The following is a 24825-nucleotide window of genomic DNA, read 5'->3' on the forward strand; positions in this document are numbered from 1 at the left end:
GGTTAAGTTAGGTCAATATTATTTTTTATTTTAATTGAAACTCCAACCAATTATAAATTCAATGAACTAGAAGTACTATGTAGTTAGTACTAATATACATCCATTATAACATGAGTTATTCATTCATTATTCATTCATTCATTATTCATATAAAGCCTTTACCGGGGAGGGTCTCACATCTCTTTCCGGGGTGAAGCAGCTCCTGCTGGGGGCGATAGGAACTCCTTAATACGTTTGCAGTACTGGTCAGTACTGATTTACACTCGACATAATCTCAAACTTTATCTTCTATTTATAAAAAACGCTCTGCAACTTTCTCTTCAGAGTAGAGGCCCTGTCGTAATATAAAGTTTAAATTTAGACTATACGTTCACAATGACACGATTTTCGTTAATAGTTTTGGAAATCACGTGCTGAAAATTGGTTTTTACATATCTAGACTAAAAATAATAAGAATTAATAGAAAGTTTACTGTCTCTTTTATTGATTATTTGAAAAAATCACCTCGTTATCCCATGTTCGTCAGTAAGATAGCATGGTACATCACCCTGCTCAAACGAGAGAATAAATTTAATATGGAATACAGAGGCGAATTGGTCGCAACAAGTAGTATTTGGAAAAACCCATACCTCTAATCCACTCCATACGTATAAAATCTACATCCGCCTCATAAACGAATGTAGAGAAACAGCTCACTGTACCCTTCTTGCTTTTCAAGCAATACATTCTCAAATACTGCTAATACATATGCCGATTGGCCCCAGCAACTGCAATTTCTATCCGTCTAAATGACCTATAAACCCAATACGTTATTCGCAATTTGAAATCAAGTGACACAATTGCTAACAACACTGTTCTTACCCCCGGGACTACTTCTAGATGGCCCATTTATTCAAAGCCCAAGAGAAATGTTCCTCTAGAAACTAGTGAATCCAATACTTTAAACCCCATCTCATGACTAGTTTGTTTTACAAGTTTTTGCGGGTTATCCTGCAACCCTGTGAACTCGTTCACAAGCCAAATGGAGCAGGGAATAATACAGTCGCTATAAATAGCGGCCACATGCACTCTGAGTCAGTTTCACATAAGAAGAAACCCATCACTCACTCTCCAGCTCTGTAAAGAAATTTTTTTTCTTATACCAGGCCATATCCTACATTAAAGTTCCTTATACGCCTCACAAATCATAACGAGCTTCTCTCTCCATAGAAATATAGTATTTTGGAAAAGTATCAGTTACATCCTTAATATTTCAATCTCGTCAACAAGAGTTTAAACAAGTGCACTAGTATCCCTCTCTAAAATATAGAATTCGGCGCTCCTATCGAACTTACTACTAATATTATTATTGTCGGCATGCTGCAACCAATCAAAAGTTAATTATTCCTTTATCAACAATTTTTAATTTGAATAATATGTTTCTTTTTTAACTAAACTTTCAAATTTGGCAGTGAAAACAAAAATAAGTTGGTTTTAGGTTAATCTGACAGGTCAGGATTTATGAATTAATAATAGAAATTTCATCACATTAGAATATTTTATATCAATCTCAATTTTAAATGTCTACATTACTTTTTAATATATATTTAATGACTAACATTTGGTTGAAATAGATACAGACAAAACATTAGGAAACAACTGTAATGGTGATGTCAGCTTTCTCAGGTTTTACGGTATTTAAGCAAGCAAATACCGCTTATATTACCTTCGCCTTTAAGTACGTATTAGGATTATAATCAAACTCGAGCGTCAAAGAGTTGCGAAGCTTGGACAATTAAATGAAAAAAATGTTATATAATATATACCTTTTCATCAGTGGGGGAGTAACTATAGATTTTCAAAAATTTTAAAAAAATGTACATACTCCACCGTGTCAGATATTGATAGCATCCTACGTATTTTATAAGGGGATGTTGAGTGACCCTAAAAACAATCTTACCATTTGGATCTGACGCAAACTCGCGGCCATTAATAGATTATGCAAAAAAATTCGCCATTTTGAAATTCTCCAGCACGTCAAAATTAAGATATATATGGCGTATCTTTATGTTCTAGACGTGCTGTCTGATGATTATCTGAAGGAATGGGCCTAATCTGGTAATTAATTTTTTTTTAAATTTATTTTGTTCGGATTTTTCGGGAAACTGGTTCGCTCCGACGATAGTCTAAAACATTTATACATTTTTGTAGTGTTTCTAAATTAAATATAATTGTTTTTTATAAAGTAGTTTCACCAGAAAATACACACTTTATGCTGACATCACTCATAGTTAATATTTTTGAACTTTAATGCACATAAGTTATATTTAAATAACAAAATAAGCAAAAAAGCTAGAAATACGTTGTAAATAATATTATCCCACAAACGAACTGTGTGATCAGCTGTGATGATGCCATGGCTACAGAAAACGGAGTAGAGACAAAGTTAGAGAGTAATAGATTAATCGTTATTTTTGTTAGTGCGACTAGTAAAATTCGTCAGATAATATATTTTTCATCATTCTTGAATTATTTCCTTTAAAATAAAATACAAATTCAACCACGCTCGAGAATGTAGAGATGACGTTTTTTACAGCTTTACAGCCTTCCTCTTTCTTTATTTCACTTCCAAATTGTCAGATTACTGGAATATACTTAGGATGTAATGAACTCACCCTACCTTAATCTGACACTATCGAGAATTTCTGATAATTCTTTTTTTTTTACTAACCTGATTCTTTATCCTTGACTGGCAGCCGTATATATGGAACTCATATTTGGTGGAGGTACTTAACCAGGTAAAAAGAATTCCCCTGTATATTAATCTGACACGCTTGTTACGTCTATTTTCTCTTTTTCAGATTTGATTGTAAATAGTTGTCTGAAGTTTGTTTATATATAATTAGTATTATTTTTATTTTCTTTGTTTTCGAAAATAATAAAATAGTTTGTATTATTCGACATAGTCCTTAATGAAAAATATGAAATAACTGAATATATATTTTTATTGTTCTCATCAATGAAAATTCTATTTGTGCAATTGACAAATTTTTTGAAAATAAATTGCAACATTAGTGGATTCACTAATTACAATTTCAAAGAAATATTTGTTAAATTCCATCAATACACATAATCGAGTTTCGAAAATAACAGTCAACTCAGTATGCAAACAAGGGAAAGTTTCAAAGACAGGATCGTGACTTTTTGAACAGATTATTGTGTAAAAGTTCGTTAGTCACGTGGATGTTCTAAATCTTTCATCAGTGGAACAAAATGCTGGTAAATATGTTTTTTTTATATCACAACGGAATATTATGGAATCTATTGTTTCAGGTCGTGAAAGCATCTACTGAAAACAAATTTACTTGTTTTAATAAAACCAACTAAATGATAACAGTAATTTCCTTTGCCGCATAATACATTAGATGATTTTGTACAAAAAAAAATTGTTAGAAAATTGTATTATCCGCATGTAACAAATGAGTCTAAAGGAATATTTTACCGAAATACCTAGTGCGATCAACGAGTTCTTGGCCTCAAATAGTAATTAGAGTGCATTCGCAAAAATCTTTATGCGTCAATGACAAGCGTTACACAAAGTTTCAGCTTGCAGCTTCGATCCATGTATTATAATAGAGCTCGGACGACGACCACTAGCCAAGTTGTTTTGAGAAATATTTCAAGTTGTGTTTCGTGCTGTTATAAAATTTTTGATTGAAGAAGAATTAACACCAACAAAAATCAAAAACAGAATGGAGGTTTATAGGGCAGAATTTCCAACACAAGGATCCTAGATGAGTATTAACACAAGACAAAAATTAATGCGAGGTGATTGTTGTAAGCGATTTCTAGAACTTTTCCGCAAGGACAAAGAAAGTGTAACTCAAACAGTTGTAATGAATAATGAAACTATGATGCGACATCCAAAAATGATTCCATCGTGAGTTCGTGCCAAAATGGAGATCTTGAGAAGCTTTAATAAAGTAATGGTTACAATATTTTAAGACTGCGAGTGTATTCTTATAAATCACTTTAAGGAATTAAGAACAAGCGTAAACGCGGTATATTACTTTGACTTACCGAAGTAATTGAATCAAAAAATTATCGAAAAAGGGCAGCAAAATCAACCGAGGTGTGCGCTTGCTACAGGACAACGCTCCATTCCACACTGCTTGAATTTCCAAGGATATGGGACGCAAATGTGGATATACAGATTGAACACTCACCATATAGCCCTAATTTGGCCCCATCTGACAATTTTTAGTTCCCAAAGTTAGAGACCGAGTTAAGGAATAAAATATATAACAGCTACGATGAAATTAAACTGGCGGTGCACGAACGTTTTGACTGTTAGGATACATCATATTTTTATAGTGGCATCAAAGCTTTTTTCAGATATTTCGAAAAGTGTGTCGAAATGGAGGGAGGATATATTAAAAATAAAATATGTAGTGAGTATACCGTTGTTCTTATCGATTAAGGAATTATAGTGTAAATTGAAATTTATGATCCTTATGATATGAAATATAATTTTTACAAATGTTCTACAAAAAACTAGATCGAATTGAATTTGGTATACATTATATATTACTTATATTTACTATAAGGGATATAGTCGAGAACTAGTTTGCGTCCGAGCAATAATTAGGGCTGGAAATAAAATTCTAAAATAGTGTATTGGCCGCATTTGGCTAAGAAGAAAGTTTTGTTTCATCAAGACAATGCACCAGCTCACACATCCGCTATTGCAATAGCCAAAAGTAATGAATGAAGTTTTAATTGCTACCTTATTATTTTCTGTTCCCAGACTTGAAAATATGGCTCAGAAGTAAAAGATTTTCCAACAATAAAGATGTAGCAGTTAATGGCTGTTTTGAGGAGCTAGACAATTCTTATTATAAAAAAGGTATCGATCTATCGAACATCGCTGGAGCAATGTGTGTAGATGAAAGGATATTAGGTTGAAAATTAAATATATTTTTTTCCAAAATTTTTGTTTTTTTTTGTTGGGCCAGGTACAGCGGCCATTCTCGTATAAGGCAGGAAAAGGACGAAAACTTGTCAAAAATCGGAAATCCGAATTCTTAAAATTTGTTTAATATACTAATTAACTCAAAATCTAACCAATTGTAGCTCAAACGGTTGTTGTATAACAATGTCTATATAGTCTAACGGATTAGCATTATCCTGTACACATTTGATTTTTGTCTCAACATATAGACAAAATTTGTGGAAAACTACTGCGCAGTAAATCCAACGCTTCTGTTACTTTCCACATCGACTGGGTATTATACAACTGCTGATCCTAATTACTAACTCTAACTACTAACTAATCATTTGAGTACTTCTCATTTCTAATTGTTCGCTGATGTCATATGTGTTACACTGAACACATTTTTATGAATTTATCAATGTAGTTAATTTGAATATTGATATTTTTATTTCTAAAATAATGTTACATCTTCGTCATGAGCCCAGACCTGTCCGGCTAAAATCCGGCGGAGACATGGCACGTTTGATATACTTTTTTTCTTAAACCCGGAATTGGTTTGATGTTTATTTACATTGTTTGTTTTGAACTAATTTCGAGAAAGGTCTTGTTACTTATTTGTTTTGTTTCTTTATTTTCTGAATTTTTTGAAAACTTCGTTTTGGATATTTGGATATATAAATGAGCTTGTTTGGCTCAGTTCAGTTAGGTTAAATAGTCAAAGTGAACGGAACGAAATAGAAAAGTAGCCGGAACATTTAAATAAATTGAATGGGTAAGTTAAGTGTAGTGTAAAGTGCTTAAAGAAATTCAAATAGGAACCGATACTAATAGTGTAAATAAATAAGAAAAATTTAACGCTAATGTTCCACAATTTCCATTATTTCCTGAACGGTATATATCATACTAACAACGATATGAATGTGAAATCCTGAAAATAATAGTGTTTTAATGGTTGGCCAAACCAAAAATATGAGTAATATCTTGCATATAATGAAAGTTCGATATTTCGTGTTGATTTGTTTCGTTTAAAAATGGATAAAATCTTAACGTTTCCATCTACTTCGGTCTTTATCAAAATACGATCTGACACTGCCAACCTGCGCAATTATAACAAACAATACATCATAAATATTAAAATAAAATCAAAATAGAAATCTGTTTTAACAAAAAAAATAATTATTATTAGTCATCAATTAAATTATTCATAGTTGCATAGAGATGTCAGAAATGGTGGAAATGTTCAGATTTTATCTATTTCTAAATAAAATTTCTATAAAGAAGACTTGACCTAAATATTAGACAAATCATCTCGAAATATGTATAAAAAAGGTCTAAGAAGTGAATAGTTGAGGAAAAATATTTTAATTTGATTATTATGGGAACAATTCTCATATATCCATTGAGATTTCATTAAAATAAATAATTGTATCTAAATATTTTTCAAGAGAAGTATCACTCGACCACTCCTGCGATGTAGATTTCTCAAGGAGGTGAATTGTAGGGTCTTACGGCTGGTATACAACAATATATACAACAAAATCCTACAAATATATCAAATTCGTCACATCATTTCCATGTGGTTGAAACCTGTAATTTGAATTAATCGATATTTAAATTAGTTGAAACCCATATTTTTATCTAATAATTATAAATGATATGTGCATTTCGGTTTTTCCTGTACCTGTTGTATTAATTACTGTTAATTACATAAACTTTTTTCAAACTATTATTCTAGGTGAGGTCAATAAAAACAGGATATTTACATAACAACCATACTGTCGATAAAAAAATCACATTTGTATCAACCAACAGTTATAATTCATTCAACTATTTGTCGGTTTGAGAGAATTTTTCCACCAAATGATAGATACTTATGCTTAAAAATAATTCCTTTTACTTTTTATGAAGCTATTATAGTTTCCAAACGCATACCAATTATTCAATTTCCATAATCGGATTATAACGGTAACATTAACGAATGCATTATTAAAAATGGTTTCATTCTATCTTGATAGAATGTAGTTTCAAATATATATGAACAAAAAGCGACAACACTTTTTCTCATAAATTAACTTCGGAATATAATGAGTTTCAAAATCGATTAAAATTAGTAACAATAATTTCCCTTTCATACCTTGTTCCCATGACTTCTTTATCCCACATTTTTCAATATCCTGTTTTCAAATCACAATTCTAAATAATATGCTAGAAATGAAATTGTATTACATTTACATTATCCTGTAATTTTCTGTCATATTCATTCCAAAAATTTTTTATAACGATTGTCTAGTTGGATCTATAAAATGTGTTCATTATTCAACACACTTAAGCTAATTGAATAATTATTATTTGTATTTTCGAAAATTGTGAAGTTTTGTCTGAAAATCTATATATAATATAAAAACATGAGAAAACTGGAGAAAATTATCACCTAGTTTCTCTTAGTTCCCTGTCCCTCATTAGATAAAACTATTTAAAAAAGAAATCTTGAAAAACTGATTATGGTAATATAAGAAAACACACGGTTCATAATTTACAAAGCTCGGAACGTGCCATGAGTCTTGAAGTGCTCTATTGCGCCCGAGGTCGAGGTAGAATAGCAAAAAATGTATACCATCAAAGAAAATCCCACGAAATGTGACGTTTAATGAGTATTAAGTTACTGAATTAAATCGTGAGTTGTGCGCTATATAAGGGCCAAACATCATGAGTAAAGATGTAATACGCTTTTTCCAAAATGCTAATCTATACATGACGATTTACAGAGGAAGTCTGTCCTGTGTGCTGATCCCATCCACGGAATGAATAAAAATATTCGTTAGGTATTCCCTAATTTATCAGCTTTCTAAATACGTTCCGAAAATTTTAGAGCCATTTGTATGAGAGAGTCATAGCAACGGATGGGTTCCTAAAATAAAATTCATTTTATAGTATAACACGATTCAGAAAATATCAACAGTACCGGAAATTCGACTGTTTAGTGTTGAAATTGGGAGCAGTATATTTTGGCATAGTCACGTGGACAAATTAGCTAGAGAGCTTCACAAAAATTTGGAGTCAATTTAAATTCCTAAAAGGCTATCACCCCGCAATAGCTTCTAATCCTCTACAAGGAACAGATTCCTTCATCTTTGGAGTTTTGCTCACAGATTTGGTACTCGGCTTCCAAGCATAATCTGATGTTGCTCGACTCAATACAGAAGAGAGCCATTCGACTCATAGCGATCCAGAGTTGGCCAGAAACTCGGTTAGCTTAGACCTAACTCTGTTTTATCGATTCTTCAGCGGCAGATATTTTTCCAACTTATTCAACATAATACCGCCTAGAGCAGTAATTGCTAGACCTGCTCGATAGGCAGACATAGCTCATGAATACCAAGCTCGATTGCAGACACCCAAAAATTAGAAACTATTCTATGGTATTGCTAAATACCGGTTGTAGAGTTCAAATGAAGAAATCCTATTGAACTTTGTCAGCAAAGAAGCTGATGGATGCACAAAAAATCTTGCTCTTCGAATTCATGACTCGTGGGAAATCAATGGATTCCTAAATCGTCATAGCCTCTTGTATTCTGTGGTTGTGTTCCTTCACAATAACTGTACTGGAAGGACAGGAAAAGCTTTACGCAAATCCAAATGAGATATGTCTCAACATATTACCTGTATCCTGGATCTGGCACCTGATTATTCAATGTTTGAGGTATGAATAAGTGAGTTGGATGACTGTATTTCGCTGACGATGATGAGCTTGAGAAAACTTTGAGAAATTGGTCAGACTCGTAGGTGGCCGCTTTTATATAAAATAACGGGTAAATTGATAAAACGATACGATAGGAGCTTGAATAATGGTGAGTAGTTTGTAGAAATATTGTACCTTTGAAATGGGAATATTTTTGTTTGTTTGTTTTTATTAGCGATGAATGTGAGCTACTTTCTATATTTCCCTCCTATAATAGATCGTGAGATTGTGCATCATCATACGGCACATTAGTGATTAGTGATTCGATTTTAACTAATAGTGATATATCTTCAAGAGGGTATATGATTTTAAATCCTCCTTTGAAACGAGGTAAGCGCAAGAGATCTATTCTCCCGAGGGAGTTCAATTGTAAAAGAAGCCTGGTTAAGTTGGAACTTGATACATTTAAAAATAGCGATGTGACGTCACTACTAATGCCAAAAGTTTATCGACGACGTGATAAGTGGAAATAAGAGTATGTGAAGCAATAAATCATGTCAACTGTAATTCGGTAACTATTTCTAGTTCCAAGATAGAACAAGCAAAGTACCTTCAAGTTTTATATTATGAAAATTAAAATGAAAAAAAATTATTTAATATTGTAAACTATGTTTAAATATACAGCAAGTTACCAAAAGTGAAAAAACGATGATTTTGTATTGAATTCAGAAGAAAAAATAGAAATTATGTTAATTGTAGGTGATAATTATGACACGCATCGAGAAGCAACTAAACTATTTAATAAGAGGAAACAATATACACCATACAGCAACAATGAGGATTATGGAAAAGATAAAATAATCGGCTCCTTTTTTCTCGGGATTCCATGACCTCACAAGATATCTACGTTTATTACAAACTTAATTGTATGATTTCATTGATGACCTACCAATACATCAACGGCAACAAATTTGGAAGCAGCCGGACGCGGACGAAGCAACTTGTCGTAGTACGTTGGAAACCATTCAGACTGTTACTCCCAATATGATTAGAAATATGTTAGGAGAATTTTGTAGTAGAACAAAAACATTTATTGAAAGAGTAAGTGGGTAAATTGGGGCAATTATGGTTTGATAGAAGAAAAGCTATGATCATTTTTTGTATTACTAATAAATAATTCCATAATTATTATTCAGCATTTTATTCATGTTAAGTTGTAAAATAATAAATACTCCAACAAATAAGCTATAAACTGAAATGTTATCAAAGTGTTTATAACAAATCATGTGATTTTCGTTACTTTGCTTTTGAGCGTTCATAATCTTTTATCATACTTCGTATAGGACTGAAAAAATTTTAAAATCTGTTGGTTGTATTTTAGTTTTCAAACCATGCAGAACTTTTTACGTAACTTCTTTTCGTAACATTAACTATAAAAAAGTTTCTCATATGGTGCAAACTTAAGTGGACAGAATGTATATTTGCTGGAATTTTCTCAATAACGAGATGATAATTCAATATAGATGAGCGGGTTCATAGACTTCTGAGTGTATCCAGAGCTGGGAAACATGAGCGCATCATACACACAGTCTATTTTGTTTTTTTATAACATTTCAATGGTTTTGGTGGAATTTAAACTAAGAATAGTTTGTACTTGAAATATCAATCATTATATCATTGTAGATCACGATATATGAATCATTTTATGAATAGGAACACAGCTATAAAATCTGAATAAAATAATTGAATAAAATTAATTGAGTCGAAAAATGGTCTATATCCAATTTTAAATACACGTAAGTAAAATTCTTGAATCCCATGTTCTGTACCAGCTCTAGGCGAAAATTCATAAACAAGTCGATCATCTGAGGGAAAAAGGCGACCACAACCTTACATAGATTTCCAAGAAAACATGAAGTAATGGTCATAAAGAAAGAAGAAGAAATCAGAAATATCGATAAGACCCCAGGTCTGAAACAATTGAGAATATTTCTTTCCTGTGCCACCAACGAGCTGAGGAGTTACGTACTACACAATAAATGTAGGTCAAAATAAGAGACAACTTTCAATAATTTTTTTGAACTCTTTACTCTATTGTAATGTTTCTTGTATAGGATTGTTTATTTGATTGTCATCATGAAAAGTGAAATTCTGTATAAAAAATAAATTGATTGAATTCATAAAAATATGGCAACTTTATAACCTAGTTATATCCTCCTCTAGTCTGTAAAAGGAAATTGGGAAATATAAATTATCAGTAAGATTTTTTGGAATAATTTTACATTCTTAACAACTTTACTATAACTATAATCAGTCTCGGATGAGTGATCAGTGGGTTAGATCTCACCAGCTTCTATATATTCCATACATTCTCAGTCAGATTTATATCCAATCAGTTTCTAGGCCAAAATAGTCTTTGCACAGTTGCTACTTCCAACACAATTTGTACCATTGGTCTATGACTATCTTGCATATGAATAAATTCTTTCAATGCACCCATAGGTAGATATGGATGACCGATGCATTACCTTCACTAAACACATCGTCATTTACATGAATAATCAAGCGTCTCTGAAATTGATGAATTTCCAGAATATTAAGTTATCAGGAACAGTGAAACTGCTCTGCCTCTTCAACACCTTTATCATTGCCCGAATACCTGGTTATGAAGATCATCTAGAAATTGAAAATGTGGAAATTTCGACTAAAGAGAAAACAAGCAGAATCATGATAGGCCTAGAAATTTTCTGTGATAGCCTTCTGAATACATCTATCAATTCTGGATGGGAAAATAATCGCAGTTTTAGGGGACAAAACGTCATAAAATTTTCCAAATTTGGATTGTCCAAGCTCGGATATTATGAACCAAACCTTGTGAAGAAGAGCTCATGTTGTACAATTTTGAAGTGAAATGTGGGTTCAAGTTTAGTAGGTGAGAGACACATTAAGCAGAAATATTAAATGGACGAACTTGTGGTAAGACCGTGAGGATAATTGAGACGATTGATTCAATTCTAATCTACGACACCATCTCAGATATTTTTGATTTTTTTTAACTACGCATCAAGTTACTAAAGCACTCTAGAACTATTATTTATTATTCAAGAATTGTTGAAAAAAGCAAACTAAAAATAGTAACAAATATATTCTAATATTTTTGTGATATCTTAGGAGTCCTTTCTTTAACATTGTTTCTAGTCCATATGAGATTCATGATCTAGTTTTGAGATTTTTTGTTTATTAAGACCATGCTATTTCTCTTTGAATAAAAGAATTATTTCTTAGTTCTTTTAGATAAAATATAATGATTATACAAGAATTATTTATTTTTCACCGCATAAAAATCATATTCAGCGGAATAAATTTTCCGTAACTTTTTTCATGACTCACCAGTTTGATTAACCTTTATTTCATTCACAATTATTGATTTGTTGCAAAGTACATAAAATATTCAATTCACGATTATACAGCAAGCAAAATATGAACAAAAGACACGTAAACAAGTTTCAATTATTCAATAAATTAAATAAAGGAAATTGAAATTTTTATTCACCATATCTAGAGATAATCGATACAAAATGAGTAGAAAAGCGTTCAATGTAAATAGTAGCATAGTCTTGAGGTCATTAACCAAATTTATAAACAACATTTAAATGGTTACGGTACTTTATAACAAAACAAATAATTTCATATTTTTATCTTAATGGATTATATATAATGATTTTTTCACTTACTGTATCTAATAGAATGTCTATATCCTGTGGAGCTTTTAGCAATTTCAGCTACACTCTTATCTTCTTGTCTGGCCGTCTTAATGCCGATGCTGCCTCAGGTATATCCTTTTTAACTTTCTTCGGCAATAGAGATCCAACCCAAGTAGTCTTTTGTCTTCTTTACATGTCTCCGATGTATAACTCAGCATTTGCTTATGAAGTGTGGAGTTACCCTGTAGGGGGTGTTCCCTTGTAGGTTGTAGGTTGACTTGGAATTTTTTTTTGTTTCTTACTACCTTGACTTAACCTTCCTTGTTAGAATACATTGACAGCTCCTCGAAAAGCTTTTCTGCCCTGTAGTCCATGATGTCTAATACTTTTTGCGCTCCCCTGGATATTTGATGCTTAATTCGTTATGTTTGTCTCACTTTGTCAACAATGTTTTTCACGTATTCGTTGAAAGTGAGACCTTTATTCAACGTAAGCATAGGTATTTGGCCTGTTTTGCTGACTGTATTTTTTCGTCGTTGATTTTTATTTTCCTGTCGGGTCGGTGGCTCTTTGCTTTCCTGTAGAGAACAATTTGGCTTTCCTCGAAGTTTACTTCTATTTTCCATGTTTTGCATCATTTGTCTATTTTGTTGGCAGCGTTATGGAGTCTTCTTGTGAAGTTTTTCACCTTCACGCACCCTATAGCCTCTGTCATGGTGATCTCGGTTTTTGGGATGCTTATAGTAAGAGATTCTTCTATCTGTGAATAATGAAAATAATTAAATTTAAACTGAATAGGATTTCTCAGTATCTAAGAAGAAGTGTAATCACTTTGTGATGTGATTTTTGATGAATAAGTCACTTACCAACACTATTATGGAAATTCTCGACCCTTCTCATTCAGTTTTCAAATTTCACTGGTTTCCAGTTTTTCACTTTCTGATTTCATGGTAAATTCTGTTTGTTTACTCTCCACATACATTGAAGAAATCACAAAAAACTTAAATACAGCATAGAAAATATAAAACGTTGGTTATTCACATGTAATTACTGAATTTAAACATCGCTTGAGAGAAGTAGAATCAATTAATTGTTTCATAGGGAAATACAAATTTAGATAAACTCTAAAAAGTATTTTGGTCTATGGTCTATGGTCAATTTGAAGAAAAATATTTTAATCCTGTTGATAGTGCCAGTTAAAGGCATGTATATATATATCTTTTATGATTTTTAGGTTCTTAAAAATTTAGTGCATACGAAAATAGCGATATTGCTGATGACTTTCTATGATTAATGCGTTACGTCAATTACATTGGAAATAATAACCTGTCCATAAATAACCATGAGAAGTATGAGCTTTTCTTGCTAGGAAGACGATTGAGTCGGACATCTAACAAGAATGTTTGTTTTTTTGTTCCAATTCTACGCACATTTTTGTTATTTTTTATATTTCATCGATTCGAATCAGAAAATACGTTTCTGATATATCTAAAGAAAACTGATTGGAGAATATTCAATACTGAATTGGAATTTCTAGAATCTTTTGTAGTACATAAATTTCTTGTTATGTAGGTACACACTATACATACATCGCTAAAATCGTTACAGTATATGTGCCGAATATTTTGCAGGAAAACTGAGTTCATAGATTCTGACTTGATGTATCTTCATAAACGACTTGTACCTCAAACTCATTCATTTAAATTGACTATTTCCTTCGAAAAATTTAAGCCAACCAAAAAGCTGTAATATTTTATGTTTACCTAGCAACAATCAAATTTCAGCGATAATACTGCACTAGTGCAAATTATCGATAATTTGCACTAGTGCCAAATTTTCGTCTAGGATTAATAAACATCATTTGGTTTTAATTTTATATTTTAAGAAAAGGAACAATTATTGTTTATTTTAAATTAAATTTTTCTCAGGAAATAGTCTGCCAAAATGCCCTCTCGTGCATGTCAAATTGTCTCATAATTTCCTCTCGTGCGCATTCGCGCACTCGAGAAAATTAAATTATCGACAATTTGACATGCACTCGGGACATTAATATTGAAAATTCAGTATTGAGGTAATCGTAAATAGGTATGATCGGATAGATCGCAAATAATATTGCTCTTTTTGATGATTCGGACATTTCATAATTTGGATTCCCTTACTGAAATACTGGTGTTTGTAGTTTTTATATATTCTGGAATTTTGATTTTTTGCTTGCTAATGTAGAGTAATTCATTCGATATTTAGCAATATATGACGTATTATCCACGACTAAATACCAACATCAACGAAATATTAAACAGAGGTTGGTAAAAAAATACAAATTTTATTCAAATCCATCATCATATCTTGGTGATGATCGATAAGAGTCTTCAGTATATTTTTGATCGATATGAAAGTAAAATTATAAAACCATCTTCACTTTTTGCGCTTACAAGTTTTCTTCTAGAACACTTCTTATTTAGAAAATATTTTTTTCTGTCGAGAATACAACGGTACTTAACAATATCATGCCTATATTACAGTTGGATTCTCTCATATTTAAATTTTGTTCATTAATATTCAATACAAAACAGCACTAAGCCCACAAACAAACAATTTTTGATAAATCTTATTTTTCAAGTACGATTCTACCATCAGTATAATTATTGTCAATTTGTTCGACCTTAGGGCCAACGCAAAAGATTCCCGCGGAAGGTAATCCCGAAATGTTGTCCATAAGGCTAAACTAATATATACAACTAATAAGAAAAAGTCACGACGCCGCTGGTATAACTCAATTAACTCACCAATGAATTTATTGACATAGTGGACCGTATAGACAGCTAACCAACTTAGTTTGTGGCAATGCAAAATATTTAATCAGACCACTTAATTGTTTCTTCCATTTCAGTACGTAGCTATTCCATATCGGCATTGTAGGCACGGTGCTCTTTCTTCGCTTGATAAATAAGATTTATATGCTGAGATTAATATTTTTAAAAAATATATGGGACTTCTTCTTATCTGTGCTCTGTTGTGCGTCAAAATATTGGGATTATGGTTTTCATTAAACTTTTGTCTACTTCTCCACTCTTTCCGAACCTTTGCTTCTCGTACTCTGTTCTCTATATCTATATCCATTTTTCCGTCTCCTGTGAAAAAGACTTGTCTAAATATATGTGACAATTTTGAAGCAAAATATACACAAGATTATTTCATCATTTATTAGATCAACAACAAATATGAAATCAAAGGGCAAATGAAAAGATTCAAAACTTGTCAATTAGAATTGGTATAGAGGCTACAGGATGATCATCTAGCTCACAACGCAATATATATAAAGAAAAAAGTTCTGTCACATCTTATATGTCTCAAAGAAACTAAATAAAATCAAATAAATCTTGCTGTTAGGTTATATATGGTGAATACGCCCTCTCCTTTGGTATAACGAGACAGAACCCATTAAATTGAAAACTCGGTTGCATATTCTTGAAGGGACAAAATTCGCTAGTAGTGTCGACGCTGTACTGGTATATTCCAATGTACTTTAGACTGTGAGAGTCGTTCCTTGATGAAATTTGACCCCAAAAGATTGGGAAACAGAGAATGAAACTATCAGGTCTGGTTCTATCGTTAATTTTATCTTATCTGTACACAATATCTCATCCTTTTCCTTCTTCTGTCTCAAGACATACGGTAGCCAATATAATTTCCTATATAAAATTATAACTAATTTCTATTTTCCAATATTTCATATTTGGCTAATATGTAAAAACTTTTTACACCAACTGATATATTGACCGTGTTGAAAGTGCTACGTGAGGCTGTTAGGAATTAACCGGCGCTTTGCTTTAGAGGTTTGAGGAAAAGTTTCAATTCAGATTTATCTCACCAATATTCTTCACAAAATAATTTCATTAGAGATCACTTGGTAAAAATTAGATGAAGTTTACTGAAGAAACTCTCCAGGCCCAAGCCAATCCAGAATATTCATAAACATATCAGCTGAGAAACCTAAAACACTTCTCGTGGTGACCGGAAACAACATAAAACTGGTGGTCCACCAATACCACCTTAAGATAATGGACTTGACAAGGGACGACAATTGGAGAGCAGATCATGGAAAATGCAGAGCATCTACTCTGCAAATGTCCTGATCACAAAATAATAGCCTCTTTTGGGAGGAGTATTTTGGAAGAAGAACAATAAGATATAGATTTTTCTACAGACTGTAAAACCGAAGTGACTCCCTGGATCAATTTACAATTTAGGAGATCACGTTTAAAATATTCTAGAAAAGGAAAAAATAAATTCAGTATAAAAAGATGATAAACACCTGATCAAAAAAATAGCATATACTATATTGGATATTGTCGTTGAAACAACCATTCATTTATTTTGATATATTTCAAGTTTGCCCAAATAATTCCAGTTTGGTTGTAACTATGATACAGGTACAAAAAGATACATGATGAGAAACAATTGTTCGAACATATATACGATATATCACAAAACGTTGTTTCTTTAATTGAACGGTATAAGTACCTTGAACGTTTCTACCTTGATATAAAACTACATTGTTTATTTAGATATGCCATAGAAATATTTTTTCATCTCCTCTAGTAATTAGTATGAATTAAATGATATGTCATATTAATTGAATGATCGAATGAGAGAATGATAAATGGTACTACATTTTATTTAGACTGAAGAAGTTATTCGTATCACGTTCACTGTCGTTCGAAAACTGAACGAGTTGAACAAGCCAAATGATGAGATCGTTTCTATCAGAGTATGCCAGTGGCGAAATACGATCAGCTGACGGGTTGCACAATGCGTTCTTGATATTTTGAATTTTAAAAGTTATTGGTTCTCCTTCTCGAAGTAATTTTATGAGCAGCTTAATTTACAGTTTACTAAGGCTTCGGTGTTTATTCTTTTTGGCTATAGGACATTAAAAACGTCTGGTTATTATCAAACTCCGAAGTGGAATTCGTGTGTTAATTAGCTGATGATCTATTATGTATCTTAATAAAAGTCTTTGAACACAGAAAACCTATACTATATTCAATTTAACGAAGGGAATAAAAATGATAAACATGAAAGGTTTTTTTAACACAACAGAAACCGATAAAAGTTAAAGTTAGGATCCGGGAGTTAGTTACCGAAAAGCATTCCAATTTTGTAATTAATATTTTTCCATATTTGAATCATGTGAATGATGGTACATATTCACAGGTACATTTTTTACATCATTTGTTTATATGTACCATACAAACGGATTAAGCAGTATTGGAAAATTATTTTCTGAGAAAGAATAGAACTTGAAGAAGGAGAAGTACTTTATTTTACTCTATTGATTTATCACTGTATTCGATGGAGTCCTCTTCTTTTGTTTCTTATTCTTCTTTTTAGTTGTTCCCATCGACGGTTTCCAAATAGTGGCAATATCTTCTATCCATCTTCTCCATGATCTTTCTGCGCTTCTTTTGTTACCCTGTTTGGCTCATCCTGAGTATTTTGTTTGTCATTAGATTTCACCTAAACTTTGCTATTTATATCGATAATTCCAGCTTTTGTATGTATTCTAGTGTTCAGGATTCTATCTCCCAAATTGATTTCCTCTTTTAGTTTAATAATAGTTTAATATCGTTGGTATCTTCTCTTGACACAGACAACACAACAGCGAGCACTTTTATTTGGTTTCTGTAGTTGAACGTTCTCCATCATACGCTAGCTAGCAGCATCTTTATTTTCGAATGGACAGCGTTAGAAGCCTCAATTCACGATATTATCATTCTGCTCTCACTCTATAATGCTTAGAGCTACACTTTTCATCCATATATAAGTTAAGATGTGAAAAATTTCGATTTCGATCATTTTTTAACTTTTTCTTCCTTAGTACATATAATAAACCAGAAAATCGTCAGCCAATTGCAACAACATTCAGATCTATTTAGGATTTCTAATACTTTATTATGAGTCTCATGGTATTCAAAATAACGCTCCCAAGAAGTCTTAACCAAACTTTTTTCCCAACGTTCTTAGTAATTGGATATTCACACAAATCTTCTGAAGGAAGTCGCCGTTCACGAATTGACTCCATGAAAAACCAGGATAACGGTTGACCGGGTTGGCTAGTTGATGCCTGATATGCTGTTGTTACGTTTTCAATTCGCGTTCTGATTTCAGTTGAATGTTGTCAGATAACTTTGAATTTACTCCGAGGAAGGTGTGCAAGAAGACAGTTGCGAGTATCATAAATTAGTAATATTAATAGTATAAGGGGAAAGCTTATTTATGAATGATTTGTTTCTCTACGACCCAACAAATATAGCTTGTTATAAGTTTGCTCAAATTTTAAGTTTTAAAGGAGCCGACACGTATTTGGATTATTAGTAGTTGTACAAGGTTTTTTTTGTAAAACCGAACTAACTTTGAAGGGAATGTGATTGAATGGAGAGGTATGGTTGGTTTGATTGATGAGCTTCGATTTCTAATGAAAACCATATCTTATATGGTGTACCTATGTATAACAAGAAGTACTGACACGGTTTTTGCCAGGTTTCAAAATATTGGAAATAATAATTACTCCAGTCTTGTGGTATGAGAACAGCATGAAAGCTTCGAAATAATTTCCATCACAATTATTACATTTCAACATACGTAATATCTGATCTACCATTTCTCCCTCCCAATAATAATAATACTGTGTTGTCTAGACTGAGTAGAATTACTTTATTTCAGTTTTGTTTTCCAAAACGGTTAAAAATCAAAACCTCATGATGTTCGGTCAGTATTATAGGTATTATAGGTAGATACTCCAATAATTCCACAGACCTCAAAAGTATATTCAGTTAGATAAGCATGATAACAAGAACGCAAAAGGGATTTGGATCTCTAATGATAGTGAAAAGTAATTTGAGTAGATCACCGAGCTGTAACACTTTTTCGTTCATTTGACTCATCGGCCACTTCTTTCGAACAAAAGAAAAACTCGATCTTGTCTGTACATAAAAAATAAAACCAACTTTCCTCACTTGTAGTGATGCAATATATAGTACTACTCCTGATCAATGCCTTTCAACATTTACTTCTCAAACTACCCTTTAGTTTCATTGTCGGTCAAATCATGAAATATCCACAGGCTACCAACATTCAAATGTTTCGATATAATTCTCTCTTCCATTACTTTTTCGAAAAATCTTGAGGATTTCTATTGAGTGCTTATAAGTGATACGCTCGACTTTATTTATAGTTTGTTTCACAAGTTTAATGTTTTTTCTGTTGTGACTTTTGCGGTCGACCTGAACGAAGAACGTGTTCTGGATTTATTAGTCTACGTCTTGAAATGGTTCTTAAATACGAACCAAATAAATCCATAATTTCTTTTTCACACATTTTAGTAGATATAGTCCACGAAAATTGAGGAAAATAATTGTTCCATAACGACATATTCAAGAAGTAACTAATTAAATTGTATCTATAGATCAAATTTTTTTTGTACTGAGATGTATACAAATCGGCTCCACATTTGATTCAAATTCAATAAGACAATACAATGTTCATTTCTACTGAAATCTTAACAACAATTATCCAAGATGTAGTCTAATTAGATATGATCACTTTAAGAAATTTATCCTCGTTTCTGATTCTTGACACAAATTATGTTAACATGTATATAATATGATGAAAATTTCACAGATCAATAATGAATAAAACAACTATTAATCAAAAATGGTTCATAAAATCGTTATATTGATTCACTAAATAATTCAAAGTTCGCAGTCATTGTCGGTAAATATATATATATATATATATATATATATATATATATATATATATATATATATATATATATATATATATATATATATATATATATAGTTTATCAAGAAAATTGTTTCTTATATTGTCTGATTTTGTCTTAAGGACTTAAGGACAGAGAGTAGACGCTGAATATCAACGATTTGCAGTCTGGGAAAACGAGTCATGCGAAAAACTGGACGCAGACTGCAGGGGAGTATCTAATCACTTTGATAGGGTTGGATTCACTGACAGAGAACAGTGACCGGTAGACCCTAAGCCTGAACAAGTCAATAATGGAGCCACAAAAATTGCTCCATGATGAATTGGCTGGAGCAGGTTTTTATGGAGGACACCCAAAAATATATGGATGTTTCTAGTTATGGATATCAACTCAAAAATTTGTGGTTATATTTCAGTCAACAATGCTGCCCCTAATTGAGCTAAGAAAACAGTGATGAAGCTCAAACAAAACAAGATAAAAAGAAAAAACTTTTTCTAATTTTCCATCTATAAAATCGTAATGTACCCTTTAATACCATCATATCATACGTGAAGGTAAGATAACGTATGAAAAATATCACAAATTGTCTAAGCGGCATACAGCAGCGTTTGAAAACATCGTCAAAAACAAACAATTTTCTTGACAAACTTTCTCTTGGCATAACTCCAATGGTATGCAGAAAATGAAAATTCACTGCGACTGTACACTCGAGACAATAAATTATAAAGATTGGAATTATGATAATTTGAAATTTCGGTATCTTATTTGATTAGGAACCCAATTCAATTTTTCAAATTTGAATTGTGAAAAATTGACCAATATCTTCATCTCTTGCATTTAGAATTTGTCAAATCTGTATAAGTTCCCAATCACAAGTTGTAATAAAAAAATTAATTTCACAAAAAAATATTATAACCTGAGACTGAATCTTGTTTCCATTATTTCGAAATGTTCCTTTCTATGTATGATGGGCAGTTGCAATTTCTTAAATATTCTATTTCATATTAAGAGAAAATTTCAATTTGCAAAATTGCTCATTCAAGTGAAGTTATAACATAAAAGAAAAGGAGAGTTTGATTAATTGATTGATTATAGAACAAATTTGATTGATGTGTTATTTGCCCTTGTCCAATAATTTTACTTTCATTAAAATTCAAACAAACCACATTCTTTAGAAAAATTAATTCTGTACTTGAAATATAATGAAATCATATTTTTGCTGTCTGGTTCTAAAGAGAATTAAGCGACTAATTACGTTTGGGAGAGCAAATGAAAATAATTAGGATTGTTTTCGCAATTTATACGATTGCGTTATTTTTTTATCACGATAGTTGTATTGTGCACTCTCGGTTTTATAATGGAATTCGGGTTTTGTAAGAAATGTTCTCACAATTTTTATAGATTTATGCATGAATTATAAAAACATAAAAACGTAATGACAACAAAAGTTTGAAGAGAAAGTATGAGGAAGTAAAAAAATAGATTTCACTAAAATATTTAACCACAATTTCCATGAAAAAAAAGTTTTCTTTCAAATCCATCAAAACCATTGAGATAACTTGATTCTCAAAATGTGTGTAATTGTGAGTGTTTATGTACAGGTAGCATAAAGTGTGTTCAGTATGAATCTCCCCAACCGTTCTGGAAAGTTTAACTTAGCTGTCGATATCTATAAGTCCTCATTATAATAAACAAAAAATAGATTAAGATTTGTAGATAACAATTTTCTTAAATTTCAAAAAATGCTTCTATTTCCGTAAAGAAGTGATGATTTGATTTAGTTTAAATCAAGTTTGAGCTTTAAAAATAGCCAGTAGTCATTGAGGGCTGGATCTGGACAATGTGGATACGAAAGCAATTCGACATTCAGTGCATTAAATTTGTTTATTTTTTTTTCTGCATTCATTACTCAGACTGTCGAATGACAAACATTTTGTTTCAGGTTTAAAGCGGCAAATCCAAGTGTCCTGTTCATATATCGATGGAAAATAAACGTTTTCATTGCGCCTTAACACATAACCTAGCAAGTGCCCTGAATCATAGAATAATTGTTGTTTTAATCAATCAATAAGAGTTTTTTTCATTCTAACAAATATGCGTTGCCAACTTAATCATCATTATACGGAACCGATAATTATATATATTAGCTTGTCATAGAATAACCAATATGGAACAGTATTTTTAAACGTGATTTTTCACCCCTTTCACGAAATGTGATTGAGTTGAAAGTTAGCAAACATATCAAGGACTAATGTAGAGACAATATGTACATAAACGGCAGGTTACTAATTTAATGATTTTGCTCATAATCCTTATCAGAATCATAAGTTGAAAAAATTTTTCTGAGGAAAAATGGAGTTTTCTATAAAGAGAAAGTGAACAAATAAGTATTTCGACAAATATCTATTGCTATGATATGGTGCTAAATTAATAGGAAAAATTATCGTTTGGAAAATCTCATTTTAACTATAAAACAATGTCTTGGATATAATTTTTCCATTATATATGAGAGATGATATATTTATATAATAAACGTCTCATATGCATTATTTTTATACATATTTAACATAGACCACAGAAAAGATAGGGATCAAAATAGAGTTTTTTTTCAATTATTCAAATAATAGCAATTGTTCTAGCATTAACCCAAAAGTAAGAGCAAATCCAATGAGAACAATGTTATTGTACAATAGAAAACAATGAGGTTGTCGTTACGTATTTAAATCTCGATGTAACAGCATCAGATAACAATCAAACGCAGGTCAGGAATCTTCAAGGTAACTTGAAAAAACTCTCATTTAGTTTATCATTGTTTCATAAATGCGATTAAAAATTTATTTATCAATTTAATAAATATATTATAACAAACGAAATAAAAAGTAATTTGGGAAAATTAAACAAACTCGAGAGTCTTAATGTATTTAATTAATCTGAAATAAGCCAAATACACCCATGAGCAAAACAATCGACTCAAGTCGCACGCTCGCTATCAAGTCTCCAGCAAAAGCTCTGTAGCTTTCATTATTTTTTGATTTCAGCAACTTAAAACCATTAATCTTAGAGTTACAATGAGTGGTTATCAATCAAAAAAAGAATTAAAATTAACAGTAAAGAAAATATAAGCTGAATTCGTCAAAATGATGATTTCTTTGGAATGAGTCTATGAACATTTAGTATTCTTTGCCCTAGCCTCCAGCTTCCAATCCCTTTTTATGGATCAAATGAATTCCTGCTCACAATCTTGTTCGATGCTATCTCATTAATAAGTGAGTTTAGTTTCTAGCCCACACTCATCCCATAAATGCTCGATAGGATTTAAGTCCGGGTTACGAATAGAGATGCTCGCCCAAACCATCCAGGATCCTTCTCCAATAGCCACGTCTTCTTTTATGCAACACTGGGCGAATATTTCTTCATGTCTTCTATAGACTCGTTCCCTTCTATCGATACTATGCAAGCTCATTTTGCCCCATTATTCGTCAGTTAAATTAACGTGTTATCTGGCAAATCGTGGGCTGAATATTACCCACTACGTGTGATATTACATAGTTCATAGCTAGGTCTCTTGAAGAAAGGCAAACCTGAAATAACAAGTTATGAATTCAAACAACTCTTGAGTTCTAGAAAATGAATGTTGCAGACGTTGTATCCGGTTGCGGTATTATTGAACTCCATTGCATCTAAACAGTGTCAGAGTGCGACGTACACGCTCGAAATCTATCATGTGACGACACACATCGTTATTTGTGATCTTTTTTGAGCTCTATTTTTTCACGAAAAGCATAATTTTTTGGTATTTCCTCAATTTTGTATATTTGTTACACATTATACATATTTTCATGATTCATTTGAGATAAATTCTCAATTTAATTTTCTTTTGGGGTACAACACAGAAGACGATACTATAATGAAGCACAAATTTACAATAAATGAAACATGGCTGACCTACGTTATACAAGCATAACAGTCAATAGAATAGTTACATTCAACACGCCCAGAAAAATTAAATTTAAAGAAATTAAAAGCAGGAAAATAATTTGTATTGAGCTATAGGATAGGGATTGCTGGTAAATTGAATAATAACATACATTCTGTTCAACAATCAAAAATAAATACTGAATACAATGTTGATACCACCACTACATTAACACTCACGATTACACTATTTGATGCGCGTTTCGATAACCGCTACTGGTTCAAGAAATTTCAACTGAAGCAAAAATAAAAAAAGTATTCAATGGAGAGACGTAAATGCACTTGGCACAAGCCTATTGAAAATGTGGAATATACTGGGGTTTGTTAGGGTGAAGAACCTATGTTTATGCTTTCCTTATTTTTCACGAATCAAAGCGTTAATTTAAGTTTCACGACCCCACGAAAATGGCACTTTACGGTATTCAATATGTCTACCTTTGTTTACAATGTTACTTTAGTGACTTCTGTTAATTTTCCATTTATTAAGTAATAAGACAATATTCAAAGGAGCTATTTTTTAGAAAAATTGTCAAATTGACATTTCATATTTTAATATGATTTTGCTTTTTATTTAAAACCGAAAACAGTATAAAAAAATATATATTACAATATACGTCCGTGAAGCTATTATTACGGTACTCGATTAGATATTCTTGACTCGGCTTCTTCGTCGCCTCGTCCATAAACATCTATCTCGTTCCGTACT

General features: G+C 31.7%; 1 protein-coding gene across 1 annotated transcript in view; it reads left to right on the forward strand.

Moving 5' to 3' along the window:
• Nucleotides 1-24825, forward strand: part of LOC130447344 (glucose dehydrogenase [FAD, quinone]) — a 96135-nt gene that overhangs the window by 10218 nt on the left and 61092 nt on the right. The gene's annotated exons all lie outside the window — the stretch shown is intronic.

This window comes from Diorhabda sublineata, chromosome 8 (genome assembly GCF_026230105.1).
Source record: "Diorhabda sublineata isolate icDioSubl1.1 chromosome 8, icDioSubl1.1, whole genome shotgun sequence".
Taxonomy (NCBI): domain Eukaryota; kingdom Metazoa; phylum Arthropoda; class Insecta; order Coleoptera; family Chrysomelidae; genus Diorhabda; species Diorhabda sublineata.